The sequence below is a fragment of the Pantherophis guttatus genome, chromosome 6 (assembly GCF_059756535.1).
Source record: "Pantherophis guttatus breed Tessera chromosome 6, ASM5975653v1, whole genome shotgun sequence".
In the NCBI taxonomy this organism is placed as follows: Eukaryota; Metazoa; Chordata; class Lepidosauria; order Squamata; family Colubridae; genus Pantherophis; species Pantherophis guttatus.
Genome location: NC_142068.1, coordinates 91433821 through 91446433, shown reverse-complemented (window position 1 = coordinate 91446433; position 12613 = coordinate 91433821).

Below are 12613 nucleotides of genomic sequence, written 5' to 3'. Positions count from 1 at the left end.
AGTTTTTTGAAGCCAAATTTTTTTTTTGAAACCAAATGCAAAAACGGACACGAGGATGAGTTTCGGGATGAAATTCCATGTCTAAAAATGGTGTTGTTTCCACTTTTTAAAAATCAAGCCTTTTTGGTTCCTGGGGAAGAGAACGCGTGACTCCGCGGTCAGGAAAAATGCTGCCCAGGAACCAAAATGTTTTTTGAAGAGAAATTGTTTTTTTTTTTTGAAACCAAATGCAAAAACGGACACGAGGATGAGTTTCGGGATCAAATTCCATGTCTAAAAATGGTGTTGTTTCCACTTTTTAAAAATCAAGCCTTTTTGGTGCCTGGGGAAGAAAACACCTGATTCCCCGGTCAGGAAAAATGCTGCCAAGGAACCAAAATGTTTTTGAAGCCAATTTTTTTTTTGAAACCAAATGCAAAAACGGACACCAGAATGAGTTTCGGGATGAAATTTCATGTCTAAAAATGGTGTTGCTTCCACTTTTTAAAAATCAAGCCTTTTTGGTGCCTGGGGAAGAAAACGCGTGACTCCGCGGTCAGGAAAAATGCTGCCCAGGAACCAAAATGTTTTTTGAAGCCAAATTGTTTTTTTTTTTAAAACCAAATGCAAAAACGGACACGAGGATGAGTTTCGGGATGAAATTCCATGTCTAAAAATGGTGTTGCTTCCACTTTTTAAAAATCAAGCCTTTTTGGTGCCTGGGGAAGAAAACGCGTGACTCCGCGGTCAGGAAAAATGCTGCCCAGGAACCAAAATGTTTTTTGAAGCCAAATTGTTTTCTTTTTTTTTTTTGAAACCAAATGCAAAAACGGACACGAGGATGAGTTTCGGGATGAAATTCCATGTCTAAAAATCGTGTTGCTTCCACTTTTTAAAAATCAAGCCTTTTTGGTGCCTGGGGAAGAAAACGCGTAACTCCGCGGTCAGGAAAAATGCTGCCCAGGAACCAAAATGTTTTTTGAAGCCAAATTGTTTTTTTTTTTTGAAACCAAATGCAAAAACTGACACGAGGATGAATTTCGGGATGAAATTCCATGTCTACAAATGGTGTTGTTTCCACTTTTTAAAAACCAAGCCTTTTTGGTGCCTGGGGAAGAAAACGCGTGACTCCGCGGTCAGGAAAAATGCTGCCCAGGAACCAAAATGTTTTTTGAAGCCAAATTGTTTTTTTTTTTTGAATCCAAATGCAAAAACGGACACGAGGATGAGTTTCGGGATCAAATTCCATGTCTAAAAATGGTGTTGTTTCCACTTTTTAAAAATCAAGCCTTTTTGGTGCCTGGGGAAGAAAACACCTGATTCCCCGGTCAGGAAAAATGCTGCCAAGGAACCAAAATGTTTTTGAAGCCAATTTTTTTTTTGAAACCAAATGCAAAAACGGACACCAGAATGAGTTTCGGGATGAAATTTCATGTCTAAAAATGGTGTTGCTTCCACTTTTTAAAAATCAAGCCTTTTTGGTGCCTGGGGAAGAAAACACGTGACTCCGCGGTCAGGAAAAATGCTGCCCAGGAACCAAAATGTTTTTTGAAGCCAAATTGTTTTTTGTTTTTTTTTGAAACCAAATGCAAAAACGGACACGAGGATGAGTTTCGGGATGAAATTCCATGTCTAAAAATGGTGTTGCTTCCACTTTTTAAAAATCAAGCCTTTTTGGTGCCTGGGGAAGAAAACACCTGATTCCCCGGTCAGGAGAAATGCTGCCAAGGAACCAAAATGTTTTTGAAGCCAATTTTTTTTTTGAAACCAAATGCAAAAACGGACACCAGAATGAGTTTCGGGATGAAATTTCATGTCTAAAAATGGTGTTGCTTCCACTTTTTAAAAATCAAGCCTTTTTGGTGCCTGGGGAAGAAAACGCGTGACTCCGCGGTCAGGAAAAATGCTGCCCAGGAACCAAAATGTTTTTTGAAGCCAAATTGTTTTTTTTTTTTTAAACCAAATGCAAAAACGGACACGAGGATGAGTTTCGGGATCAAATTCCATGTCTAAAAATGGTGTTGTTTCCACTTTTTAAAAATCAAGCCTTTTTGGTGCCTGGGGAAGAAAACACCTGATTCCCCGGTCAGGAAAAATGCTGCCAAGGAACCAAAATGTTTTTGAAGTCAATTTTTTTTTTTGAAACCAAATGCAAAAACGGACACCAGAATGAGTTTCGGGATGAAATTTCATGTCTAAAAATGGTGTTGCTTCCACTTTTAAAAAATCAAGCCTTCTTGGTGCCTGGGGAAGAAAACGCGTGACTCCGCAGTCAGGAAAAATGCTGCCCAGGAACCAAAATGTTTTTTGAAGCCAAATTGTTTTTTTTTTTTTTTTGAAACCAAATGCAAAAACGGACACGAGGATGAGTTTCGGGATGAAATTCCATGTCTAAAAATGGTGTTGCTTCCACTTTTTAAAAATCAAGCCTTTTTGGTGCCTGGGGAAGAAAACGCGTAACTCCGCGGTCAGGAAAAATGCTGCCCAGGAACCAAAATGTTTTTTGAAGCCAAATTGTTTTTTTTTTTGAAACCAAATGCAAAAACGGACACGAGGATGAGTTTCGGGATGAAATTCCATGTCTAAAAATGGTGTTGTTTCCACTTTTTAAAAATCAAGCCTTTTTGGTTCCTGGGGAAGAGAACGCGTGACTCCGCGGTCAGGAAAAATGCTGCCCAGGAACCAAAATGTTTTTTGAAGATAAATTGTTTTTTTTTTTTTGAAACCAAATGCAAAAACGGACACGAGGATGAGTTTCGGGATCAAATTCCATGTATAAAAATGGTGTTGTTTCCACTTTTTAAAAATCAAGCCTTTTTGGTGCCTGGGGAAGAAAACACCTGATTCCCCGGTCAGGAAAAATGCTGCCAAGGAACCAAAATGTTTTTGAAGCCAATTTTTTTTTTGAAACCAAATGCAAAAACGGACACCAGAATGAGTTTCGGGATGAAATTTCATGTCTAAAAATGGTGTTGCTTCCACTTTTTAAAAATCAAGCCTTTTTGGTGCCTGGGGAAGAAAACGCGTGACTCCGCGGTCAGGAAAAATGCTGCCCAGGAACCAAAATGTTTTTTGAAGCCAAATTGTTTTTTTTTTTAAAACCAAATGCAAAAACGGACACGAGGATGAGTTTCGGGATGAAATTCCATGTCTAAAAATGGTGTTGTTTCCACTTTTTAAAAATCAAGCCTTTTTGGTGCCTGGGGAAGAAAACGCGTAACTCCGCGGTCAGGAAAAATGCTGCCCAGGAACCAAAATGTTTTTTGAAGCCAAATTGTTTTTTTTTTTGAAACCAAATGCAAAAACGGACACGAGGATGAGTTTCGGGATGAAATTCCATGTCTAAAAATCGTGTTGCTTCCACTTTTTAACAATCAAGCCTTTTTGGTTCCTGGGGAAGAGAACGCGTGACTCCGCGGTCAGGAAAAATGCTGCCCAGGAACCAAAATGTTTTTTGAAGATAAATTGTTTTTTTTTTTTTAAACCAAATGCAAAAACGGACACGAGGATGAGTTTCGGGATCAAATTCCATGTCTAAAAATGGTGTTGTTTCCACTTTTTAAAAATCAAGCCTTTTTGGTCCCTGGGGAAGAAAACGCGTGACTCCGCGGTCAGGAAAAATGCTGCCCAGGAACCAAAATGTTTTTTGAAGCCAAATTGTTTTCTTTTTTTTTTTTGAAACCAAATGCAAAAACGGACACGAGGATGAGTTTCGGGATGAAATTCCATGTCTAAAAATGGTGTTGCTTCCACTTTTTAAAAATCAAGCCTTTTTGGTGCCTGGGGAAGAAAACGCGTAACTCCGCGGTCAGGAAAAATGCTGCCCAGGAACCAAAATGTTTTTTGAAGCCAAATTGTTTTTTTTTTTTGAAACCAAATGCAAAAACTGACACGAGGATGAATTTCGGGATGAAATTCCATGTCTACAAATGGTGTTGTTTCCACTTTTTAAAAATCAAGCCTTTTTGGTGCCTGGGGAAGAAAACGCGTGACTCCGCGGTCAGGAAAAATGCTGCCCAGGAACCAAAATGTTTTTTGAAGCCAAATTGTTTTTTTTTTTTGAAACCAAATGCAAAAACGGACACCAGAATGAGTTTCGGGATGAAATTTCATGTCTAAAAATGGTGTTGCTTCCACTTTTTAAAAATCAAGCCTTTTTGGTGCCTGGGGAAGAAAACGCGTGACTCCGCGGTCAGGAAAAATGCTGCCCAGGAACCAAAATGTTTTTTGAAGCCAAATTGTTTTTTTTTTTTTTTTTAAACCAAATGCAAAAACGGACACGAGGATGAGTTTCGGGATGAAATTCCATGTCTAAAAATGGTGTTGCTTCCACTTTTTAAAAATCAAGCCTTTTTGGTGCCTTGGGAAGAAAACGCGTGACTCCGCGGTCAGGAAAAATGCTGCCCAGGAACCAAAATGTTTTTTGAAGCCAAATTGTTTTTTTTTTTTGAAACCAAATGCAAAAACGGACACGAGGATGAGTTTCGGGATCAAATTCCATGTCTAAAAATGGTGTTGTTTCCACTTTTTAAAAATCAAGCCTTTTTGGTGCCTGGGGAAGAAAACACCTGATTCCCCGGTCAGGAAAAATGCTGCCAAGGAACCAAAATGTTTTTGAAGCCAATTTTTTTTTTGAAACCAAATGCAAAAACGGACACCAGAATGAGTTTCGGGATGAAATTTCATGTCTAAAAATGGTGTTGCTTACACTTTTTAAAAATCAAGCCTTTTTGGTGCCTGGGGAAGAAAACGCGTGACTCCGCGGTCAGGAAAAATGCTGCCCAGGAACCAAAATGTTTTTTGAAGCCAAATTGTTTTTTTTTTTTAAAACCAAATGCAAAAACGGACACGAGGATGAGTTTCGGGATCAAATTCCATGTCTAAAAATGGTGTTGTTTCCACTTTTTAAAAATCAAGCCTTTTTGGTGCCTGGGGAAGAAAACACCTGATTCCCCGGTCAGGAAAAATGCTGCCAAGGAACCAAAATGTTTTTGAAGTCAATTTTTTTTTTGAAACCAAATGCAAAAACGGACACCAGAATGAGTTTCGGGATGAAATTTCATGTCTAAAAATGGTGTTGCTTCCACTTTTAAAAAATCAAGCCTTCTTGGTGCCTGGGGAAGAAAACGCGTAACTCCGCGGTCAGGAAAAATGCTGCCCAGGAACCAAAATGTTTTTTGAAGCCAAATTGTTTTTTTTTTTGAAACCAAATGCAAAAACGGACACGAGGATGAGTTTCGGGATGAAATTCCATGTCTAAAAATGGTGTTGCTTCCACTTTTTAAAAATCAAGCCTTTTTGGTGCCTGGGGAAGAAAACGCGTAACTCCGCGGTCAGGAAAAATGCTGCCCAGGAACCAAAATGTTTTTTGAAGCCAAATTGTTTTTTTTTTTGAAACCAAATGCAAAAACGGACACGAGGATGAGTTTCGGGATGAAATTCCATGTCTAAAAATCGTGTTGCTTCCACTTTTTAAAAATCAAGCCTTTTTGGTTCCTGGGGAAGAGAACGCGTGACTCCGCGGTCAGGAAAAATGCTGCCCAGGAACCAAAATGTTTTTTGAAGATAAATTGTTTTTTTTTTTTAAACCAAATGCAAAAACGGACACGAGGATGAGTTTCGGGATCAAATTCCATGTGTAAAAATGGTGTTGTTTCCACTTTTTAAAAATCAAGCCTTTTTGGTCCCTGGGGAAGAAAACGCGTGACTCCGCGGTCAGGAAAAATGCTGCCCAGGAACCAAAATGTTTTTTGAAGCCAAATTGTTTTCTTTTTTTTTTTGAAACCAAATGCAAAAACGGACACGAGGATGAGTTTCGGGATGAAATTCCATGTCTAAAAATGGTGTTGCTTCCACTTTTTAAAAATCAAGCCTTTTTGGTGCCTGGGGAAGAAAACGCGTAACTCCGCGGTTAGGAAAAATGCTGCCCAGGAACCAAAATGTTTTTTGAAGCCAAATTGTTTTTTTTTTTTTGAAACCAAATGCAAAAACTGACACGAGGATGAATTTCGGGATGAAATTCCATGTCTACAAATGGTGTTGTTTCCACTTTTTAAAAATCAAGCCTTTTTGGTGTCTGGGGAAGAAAACGCGTGACTCCGCGGTCAGGAAAAATGCTGCCCAGGAACCAAAATGTTTTTTGAAGCCAAATTGTTTTTTTTTTTTTGAAACCAAATGCAAAAACGGACACGAGGATGAGTTTCGGGATCAAATTCCATGTCTAAAAATGGTGTTGTTTCCACTTTTTAAAAATCAAGCCTTTTTGGTGCCTGGGGAAGAAAACACCTGATTCCCCGGTCAGGAAAAATGCTGCCAAGGAACCAAAATGTTTTTGAAGCCAATTTTTTTTTTGAAACCAAATGCAAAAACGGACACCAGAATGAGTTTCGGGATGAAATTTCATGTCTAAAAATGGTGTTGCTTCCACTTTTTAAAAATCAAGCCTTTTTGGTGCCTGGGGAAGAAAACGCGTGACTCCGCGGTCAGGAAAAATGCTGCCCAGGAACCAAAATGTTTTTTGAAGCCAAATTGTTTTTTGTTTTTTTTTGAAACCAAATGCAAAAACGGACACGAGGATGAGTTTCGGGATGAAATTCCATGTCTAAAAATGGTGTTGCTTCCACTTTTTAAAAATCAAGCCTTTTTGGTGCCTGGGGAAGAAAACGCGTGACTCCGCGGTCAGGAAAAATGCTGCCCAGGAACCAAAATGTTTTTTGAAGCCAAATTGTTTTTTTTTTTTTGAAACCAAATGCAAAAACGGACACGAGGATGAGTTTCGGGATCAAATTCCATGTCTAAAAATGGTGTTGTTTCCACTTTTTAAAAATCAAGCCTTTTTGGTGCCTGGGGAAGAAAACACCTGATTCCCCGGTCAGGAAAAATGCTGCCAAGGAACCAAAATGTTTTTGAAGCCAATTTTTTTTTTGAAACCAAATGCAAAAACGGACACCAGAATGAGTTTCGGGATGAAATTTCATGTCTAAAAATGGTGTTGCTTCCACTTTTTAAAAATCAAGCCTTTTTGGTTCCTGGGGAAGAAAACGCGTGACTCTGCGGTCAGTAAAAATGCTGCAAAGGAACCAAAAAGTATTTTGAAACCAAATTTTTTTTTTGAAACCAAATGCAAAAACGGACACCAGGATGAATTTCGGGATCAAATTCCATGTCTAAAAATGGTGTTGTTTCAACTTTTTAAAAATCAAGCCTTTTTGGTGCCTGGGGAAGAAAACACTCGACTCCGCGTCAAGAAAATGCTGCCCAGGAACCAAAATGTTTTTTGAAGCCAAATTGTTTTTTTTTTTTTTTTTGAAACCAAATGCAAAAACGGACACCAGGATGAGTTTCGGGATGAAATTCCATGTCTAAAAATGGTGTTGTTGCCACTTTTTAAAAATCAAGCCTTTTTGGTGCCTGGGGAAGAAAACACCAGACTCCGCGGTCAAGAAAATGCTGCCCAGACACCAAACCGTTTTTTGAAGCCAATTTTTTTTTTTAAACCAAATGCCAATACGGACACCAGTATGAGTTTCGGGATGAAATTCCATGTCTAAAAATGATGTTTCTTCCACTTTTTAAAAATCAAGCCTTTTTGGTGCCTGGGAAAGAAAACATCAGACTCCGCGGTCAAGAAAATGCTGCCGAGATACCAAAATGTTTTTTGAAGCCAAATTTTTTTGAAACTAAATGCCAAAACGGACACGAGGATGAATTTCGGGATGAAATTCCATGTCTACAAATGGTGTTGTTTCCACTTTTTAAAAATCAAGCCTTTTTGGTTCCTGGGGAAGAAAACGCGTGACTCCGCTGTCAGGAAAAATGCTTCAAAGGAACCAAAAAGTTTTTTGAAGCCAAATTTTTTTTTTGAAACCAAATGCAAAAACGGACACCAGGATGAGTTTCGGGATGAAATTCCATGTCTAAAAATTGCGTTGCTTCCACTTTTTAAAAATCAAGCCTTTTTGTTTCCTGGGGAAGAAAACGCATGACTCCGCTGTCAGGAAAAATGCTTCAAAGGAACCAAAATGTTTTTTGAAGCCAAATTTTTTTTTTGAAACCAAATGCAAAAACGGACACTAGGATGAATTTCGGGATCAAATTCCATGTCTAAAAATGGTGTTGTTTCCACTTTTTAAAAATCAAGCCTTTTTGGTTCCTGGGGAAGAAAACGCGTGACTCCGCTGTCAGGAAAAATGCTTCAAAGGAACCAAAAAGTTTTTTGAAGCCAAATTTTTTTTTTGAAACCAAATGCAAAAACGGACACCAGGATGAATTTCGGGATCAAATTCCATGTCTAAAAATGGTGTTGTTTCCACTTTTTAAAAATCAAGCCTTTTTGGTGCCTGGGGAAGAAAACACCCGACTCCGCGTCAAGAAAATGCTGCTCAGACACCAAAATGTTTTTTGAAGCCAAATTTTTTTTTTGAAACCAAATGCAAAAACGGACACCAGTATGAGTTTCGGGATGAAATTCCATGTCTAAAAATGGTGTTGCTTCCACTTTTTAAAAATCAAGCCTTTTTTGTTCCTGGGGAAGAAAACGCGTGACTCCGCGGTCAGGAAAAATGCTGCCCAGGAACCAAAAAGTTTTTTGAAGCCAAATTGTTTTTTTTTTTTTTTGAAACCAAATGCAAAAACGGACACCAGGATGAGTTTCGGGATGAAATTCCATGTCTAAAAATGGTGTTGTTGCCACTTTTTAAAAATCAAGCCATTTTGGTGCCTGGGGAAGAAAACACCAGACTCCGCGGTCAAGAAAATGCTGCCCAGACACCAAACCGTTTTTTGAAGCCAATTTTTTTTTTAAACCAAATGCAAATACGTACACCAGTATGAGTTTCGGGATGAAATTCCATGTCTAAAAATGATGTTTCTTCCACTTTTTAAAAATCAAGCCTTTTTGGTGCCTGGGGAAGAAAACGCGTGACTCCGCTGTCAGGAAAAATGCTGCAAAGGAACCAAAATGTTTTTTGAAGCCAAATTTTTTTTTTGAAACCAAATGCAAAAACGGACACCAGGATGAATTTCGGGATGAAATTCCATGTCTAAAAATGGTGTTGTTTCCACTTTTTAAAAATCAAGCCTTTTTGGTGCCTGGGGAAGAAAACACCAGACTCCGCGGTCAAGAAAATGCTGACCAAACACCAAAATGTTTTTTGAAGCCAATTTTTTTTTTAAACCAAATGCCAAAACGGACACCAGTATGAGTTTCGGGATGAAATTCCATGTCTAAAAATGGTGTTCCTTACACTTTTTAAAAATCAAGCCTTTTTGGTTCCTGGGGAAGAAAACGCGTGACTCTGCGGTCAGGAAAAATGCTGCAAAGGAACCAAAAAGTTTTTTGAAACCAAATTTTTTTTTTGAAACCAAATGCAAAAACGGACACCAGGATGAATTTCGGGATGAAATTCCATGTCTAAAAATGGTGTTGTTTCCACTTTTTAAAAATCAAGCCTTTTTGGTGCCTGGGGAAGAAAACACCCGACTCCGCGTCAAGAAAATGCTGCCCAGACACCAAAATGTTTTTTGAAGCCAAATTTTTTTTTTGAAACCAAATGCAAAAACGGACACCAGGATGAATTTCGGGATCAAATTCCATGTCTAAAAATGGTGTTGTTTCCACTTTTTAAAAATCAAGCCTTTTTGGTGCCTGGGGAAGAAAACGCGTGACTCCGCGGTCAGGAAAAATGCTGCCCAGGAACCAAAATGTTTTTTGAAGCCAAATTGTTTTTTTTTTTTTTTGAAACCAAATGCAAAAACGGACACCAGGATGAGTTTCGGGATGAAATTCCATGTCTAAAAATGGTGTTGTTGCCACTTTTTAAAAATCAAGCCTTTTTGGTGCCTGGGGAAGAAAACACCAGACTCCGCGGTCAAGAAAATGCTGCCCAGACACCAAACCGTTTTTTGAAGCCAATTTTTTTTTTTAAACCAAATGCCAATACGGACACCAGTATGAGTTTCGGGATGAAATTCCATGTCTAAAAATGATGTTTCTTCCACTTTTTAAAAATCAAGCCTTTTTGGTGCCTGGGAAAGAAAACATCAGACTCCGCGGTCAAGAAAATGCTGCCCAGATACCAAAATGTTTTTTGAAGCCAAATTTTTTTGAAACTAAATGCCAAAACGGACACGAGGATGAATTTCGGGATGAAATTCCATGTCTACAAATGGTGTTGTTTCCACTTTTTAAAAATCAAGCCTTTTTGGTTCCTGGGGAAGAAAACGCGTGACTCCGCTGTCAGGAAAAATGCTTCAAAGGAACCAAAAAGTTTTTTGAAGCCAAATTTTTTTTTTGAAACCAAATGCAAAAACGGACACCAGGATGAGTTTCGGGATGAAATTCCATGTCTAAAAATTGTGTTGCTTCCACTTTTTAAAAATCAAGCCTTTTTGGTTCCTGGGGAAGAAAACGCGTGACTCCGCTGTCAGGAAAAATGCTTCAAAGGAACCAAAATGTTTTTTGAAGCCAAATTTTTTTTTTGAAACCAAATGCAAAAACGGACACTAGGATGAATTTCGGGATCAAATTCCATGTCTAAAAATGGTGTTGTTTCCACTTTTTAAAAATCAAGCCTTTTTGGTTCCTGGGGAAGAAAACGCGTGACTCCGCTGTCAGGAAAAATGCTTCAAAGGAACCAAAAAGTTTTTTGAAGCCAAATTTTTTTTTTGAAACCAAATGCAAAAACGGACACCAGGATGAATTTCGGGATCAAATTCCATGTCTAAAAATGGTGTTGTTTCCACTTTTTAAAAATCAAGCCTTTTTGGTGCCTGGGGAAGAAAACACCCGACTCCGCGTCAAGAAAATGCTGCCCAGACACCAAAATGTTTTTTGAAGCCAAATTTTTTTTTTGAAACCAAATGCAAAAACGGACACCAGTATGAGTTTCGGGATGAAATTCCATGTCTAAAAAATGGTGTTGCTTCCACTTTTTAAAAATCAAGCCTTTTTGGTTCCTGGGGAAGAAAACGCGTGACTCCGCGGTCAGGAAAAATGCTGCCCAGGAACCAAAATGTTTTTTGGAGCCAAATTGTTTTTTTTTTTTTTTGAAACCAAATGCAAAAACGGACACCAGGATGAGTTTCGGGATGAAATTCCATGTCTAAAAATGGTGTTGTTGCCACTTTTTAAAAATCAAGCCATTTTGGTGCCTGGGGAAGAAAACACCAGACTCCGCGGTCAAGAAAATGCTGCCCAGACACGAAACCGTTTTTTGAAGCCAATTTTTTTTTTAAACCAAATGCAAATACGTACACCAGTATGAGTTTCGGGATGAAATTCCATGTCTAAAAATGATGTTTCTTCCACTTTTTAAAAATCAAGCCTTTTTGGTGCCTGGGGAAGAAAACGCGTGACTCCGCTGTCAGGAAAAATGCTGCAAAGGAACCAAAATGTTTTTTGAAGCCAAATTTTTTTTTTGAAACCAAATGCAAAAACGGACACCAGGATGAATTTCGGGATGAAATTCCATGTCTAAAAATGGTGTTGTTTCCACTTTTTAAAAATCAAGCCTTTTTGGTGCCTGGGGAAGAAAACACCAGACTCCGCGGTCAAGAAAATGCTGCCCAGACACCAAAATGTTTTTTGAAGCCAATTTTTTTTTTAAACCAAATGCCAAAACGGACACCAGTATGAGTTTCGGGATGAAATTCCATGTCTAAAAATGGTGTTGCTTACACTTTTTAAAAATCAAGCCTTTTTGGTTCCTGGGGAAGAAAACGCGTGACTCTGCGGTCAGGAAAAATGCTGCAAAGGAACCAAAAAGTTTTTTGAAACCAAATTTTTTTTTTGAAACCAAATGCAAAAACGGACACCAGGATGAGTTTCGGGATGAAATTCCATGTCTAAAAATGGTGTTGTTGCCACTTTTTAAAAATCAAGCCTTTTTGGTGCCTGGGGAAGAAAACACCAGACTCCGCGGTCAAGAAAATGCTGCCCAGACACCAAACCGTTTTTTGAAGCCAATTTTTTTTCTTAAACCAAATGCCAATACGGACACCAGTATGAGTTTCGGGATTTAATTCCATGTCTAAAAATGATGTTTCTTCCACTTTTTAAAAATCAAGCCTTTTTGGTGCCTGGGAAAGAAAACATCAGACTCCGCGGTCAAGAAAATGCTGCCCAGATACCAAAATGTTTTTTGAAGCCAAATTTTTTTGAAACTAAATGCCAAAACGGACACGAGGATGAATTTCGGGATGAAATTCCATGTCTACAAATGGTGTTGTTTCCACTTTTTAAAAATCAAGCCTTTTTGGTTCCTGGGGAAGAAAACGGGTGACTCCGCTGTCAGGAAAAATGCTTCAAAGGAACCAAAAAGTTTTTTGAAGCCAAATTTTTTTTTTGAAACCAAATGCAAAAACGGACACCAGGATGAATTTCGGGATCAAATTCCATGTCTAAAAATGGTGTTGTTTCCACTTTTTAAAAATCAAGCCTTTTTGGTGCCTGGGGAAGAAAACACCCGACTCCGCGTCAAGAAAATGCTGCCCAGACACCAAAATGTTTTTTGAAGCCAAATTTTTTTTTTGAAACCAAATGCAAAAACGGACACCAGTATGAGTTTCGGGATGAAATTCCATGTCTAAAAATTGTGTTGCTTCCACTTTTTAAAAATCAAGCCTTTTTGGTTCC